We start from the raw sequence: 4,019 nt of genomic DNA, 5'->3' as shown, positions 1-4,019 counted from the left end.
GCATGTGGGATCTTCCCGGACCGGGGCACGAACCCGTGTCCCCGGCATCGGCAGGCGGACTCTCAACCACTGCGCCACCAGGGAAGCCCAAGGCAGACATTCTTAACTTTAAAAAGATTTGCATTGTCGGAACTACAAGGGGGAAACATTAAAAAATATTAACCCTTTAGTTTTGAGGTAACTGTCGATTCACATGCAGTTGTGAGAAATAATGGAGAGACCCATGTCCCCTTGGCCCCAATGGTCTCATCTCACAACTTCGTAGTCGGGTGTCTCCCAGACGTGTGGTACAGAACAGCTACGAGAGAACTTTCTAGAGACTCTTTATAACACTCCGTCAACTGCAAGAGTGAGCTGCCATTTCAGCAGAAGGAGGAACCTGGGCTCTGGGTGTTTTGACCAGTGCAGGGCAATTCCCAGGCCGAGGGTCTCATGGGGGTGCCTAGCCCCAACCTGCCACCTGCAAACGGGGGGCCCTTCACTCTGTCAGTTCTACCTGAAAAGACGTGGACAGGAGGCGGAAGCAAGGATGCCCGTGCTCTCTGGACTATCTGTGGGCCGGGCTCCAGCAGAGTCCAGCCCCGGCTCCCGCCCCGGCCGGTCCTACACTCACCTCCCCACTGCTTTCTGAGCCCGGCCTCATCCAAGACGACGGCCACTGTCCACACAGCCGCTAAGCCCTTGAGTACGGCTGGTGTGACTGGGGAACTGCGTCTTGAACGTTAATTAGCTTTAATCACTTTAAATGTACAGTCCTTTGTGGCTAGTGGAGACCCCACCAGGCAGGACAGAGACAGCCCTTCAATCTCTCGCCTCTCAGATGTTCTAAGCATCTAGGCATGTCTACGTGGCCATCTACCTCCCTGTGGGATGGGCAGTGAGCTTCAGTCCCAAGGAAACTGAGGCTCCGAGTGGTCCAGGACTTTTCTGCCGGCCTTCAGTGAGTCTGTGCCCCAGCTGGACGCACGCCCAGGTCACATGACCTCCATGCCCAGGTCACAGGACCAACCCATCAACATTTCTCTCATCCTTCCCCTAAATGGAGTGTGAAACCCAAAATATGGGAGATAAAAGTTCATCTTCTAAACAGCAAGGCAGACACTTTTGGGGAAAAATCCCCATGGTAACCAGTGGTGGAAACGAGGATCATTTTTCGACAATTAAGAGACCCCTATTTAAAGAACCAAGTTTCTATGAGCAAAAGGAACAGCAAATAGCAAACCAATTCTACGAAGAAAAAAGCACTGAAGTAAATCCAGACGAGAGCTCACAAAGCACTGGCTTCGACGCCATTTGTTAGGTGAACCCACTGCCCACGCAGGAGTGTCCCCGCCCTGGTGGGGGGAAGTTTCTCCCGGGAGACCCAGTCCTTCTCCATCAAAGCCCCTGAGCTGCAGTTAACTCTACACACCACGCAGCTTCGCAAACCACACTTAGAGTAGGGGTACTTCGTTCATTCTAATTGAGTCCTATGGAGTTCCGCTTAGCATTTAAAATGTAGTTTTTAACAATCTGAAGCTTTTTGTCCTCAGTTATGCAACCTGCTTATTTTACACTAACTTCCTAAAACCTTGCTCTTTATTTCATATTCCCCCAGAGAGTTAAAATTTGTGTCTGGGGGTGGGGTTTTCCCTGAGTCCCCAAGGTCATGGTTATGTCCTTCAGTAACCACAAACGTCCCAGAGAGACTGCAAACAAGGACGACCCTAGGGGCCTTCAGCCCTGCGGACCGACTCCCCGACCTCCACAGGCCTCAGAGGGACTTGGGTTTTGCTCCTACCTTGGGGCGTCTGTGTTCCCTTTCATCCTCCGCTCAGGCACTGCTGCAGAGGGCAGTCTCTGCCCTTCCTGGGGTTTCAGCTGCAATGCTCACTGGCACGTGAAGAGAGCCAGGCCTGGGGTTTTATCACATCACAGATGAAATTCAATATTGAGCCTTTCATGTCTCACAGCCCACCTCCCTGGCCCCTCCCCGCACCGGCCCTCCCCCAACCTGTATCTTCCGTACCCGCTTACCACCCACCCCCAGGCAAAGGTATATTTCCTGAGAACTGGAAAAACCAGGTACTACCAGCCTCAGATCAGTGCTAATTAAATTAGGCTATAAAATTCAGGCCCAGGTCCCTTATCTGTGAGTGACACCTCCCCATTTGCAACCGGGACCCAACATGCACAATAAACGTATCATCACCCAAGCCCTGGATGGACAGCGGTGGGGCCATTAGCACGCCTAGGGGTTCTGATCGGGCTGACTTTGAAGAATCCTCTCCTCCTGGTCTGTTCTGCACGCACTTCCATCTCATGTACTAAATTTCAAGAACTCAGAGATGTCTCCACGTCGCGTTCTATTAGCTGCTCGAGTGCTGACTTTGTTCTCTCTGTTGTCAACGTGTTTTGTTGGCTGAGCTCTACAACAAGCTTCCAGATGTCAGGACGAGCAGGGCACTGGAGGCCCGTCCCCGCGGGGCCAGAGCCTTGACCTCGGGACAGTGGAGTTCGGCTCTGCTGTCTCTGGTTCCGTCCCACAGAGGGGCCCCGTCTCTCCGGGAGGCCTGGCCACAGCGCTTTGTCGTAAGGCCTCGGCTTGGCGGGCTCTGCCTGTGGGCAGGTGCTGGGTGGTCCATCCTCCCTCCGAGCTGTGTGTGGGGTTGCCAGCAGGAGCCCGGGGGAGGCCAGCCCCTGGGAAAGGGCTCCGATCCCATGCAGGACAGCGGCTCCCCAACGGGATCGGGCCACAGAGGGACGCCAAGCAGAACCCCTTCACTGGGGCTGAGCGGACACCAGCCAATCCTGTACGTCTGCCATCGAGTCAGTTGCGGCTTCATATTTCACAGAGAAAACCAGGAAAAAAAATTAAGAATATCAAAGGTAGAATTTCCTTTTGCTCAGCGCTTTGTGCTGCCCGAGGCTGCGATGATGAATGTGCTGGAGACAAGGGCTCGAGGGTCCGCAGGATGGGAGGGCAGGAGGGGGTGCCTGCTGCTCTCTGGTCTTCACAGTTCGTGTTTACAGGTTTCTTGCCTGTCTTTTCATCCTTTTTTCTTATCCGAGAGGCTTACAACCGTCCTGTGTGCAACAAGTGACTTCCTGATCTTTCTGCCAAACAAGGTGGTTATAAAAGTTGAAAAGGATTGGGTGCTGAGGCTGCAGGTGAGTGTCTGCAGAAGGAGTTGTGAGTTTGATCCTTTAATTGCCTCAATTGTACTTCAGACCAATTTCTTTCCCCCTTTCCCTCAAAGCTTCCGAGGACACAATCACTGGGTAAAACCAGCCTGTGGATTTCTCTTTCTCTTTTCCTTCCACGCTGCGAGGCTTGCAGGATCTGTTGCCTGACCAAGGACTGAACCCGGGCCACAGCAGTGAAAGCGCTGAGTCCTAACCACTGGACCACCAGGGGATTCCCTGTGGATCTGTTTGTTTGAGGGTTTCATATGCGGATTTTTTAGAAGGAAAGGAAGAGCCCTCGGGATAAAATTCTCCCCAAGGAACAATGTGATGAGCAGCAACTTTCCAGAGACAAAGGACGGAAACCCTGCGGATGAGCGAGAAGGAGACCCCTCAGGGCCCCCGCCCCAGCCCAGTGCATGGCGCGTGCAGGACATCTGGACACAGAGCGGGCTGTGCTCGCTTCCACGTGGGGATGGACGCAGGGGAGGTGTGAGGATGCGGACCTGAGCCCAGTGCGCGGGGCCGTCCCGGGTCCGGGTGGAGAGGCCCCTGCCTGGCCCTGGGCATCGTGCCGAGCGCCCCCCGGGGACCGTCTCACCTGGTTCTCGGGGACCAGCGTAGGGGTGGAGCTGCAGTCGGTCTCAGTCACACGTGGGGAGCCAGGTCATAGTAACTAAACTGCGGTGGGTCGGGGACTTGACCCCATCTGGGTTCCTCAGGTGTGGGTGACCCTGCAGCGTGATGTTCTGGGTGATTATCTAAATACCCGCTTTTTAAAGAGCACTGAACCCGAGATGCAGGAGAGCTTGAAGTGCCCGAGCAGTTCCTACGCCAGCTGTGGGGGGTGGGGT

The sequence above is a fragment of the Delphinus delphis genome, chromosome 12 (genome assembly GCF_949987515.2).
Source record: "Delphinus delphis chromosome 12, mDelDel1.2, whole genome shotgun sequence".
Classification (NCBI taxonomy): Eukaryota; Metazoa; Chordata; class Mammalia; order Artiodactyla; family Delphinidae; genus Delphinus; species Delphinus delphis.
Note: the sequence above shows the minus strand (reverse complement) of the source record.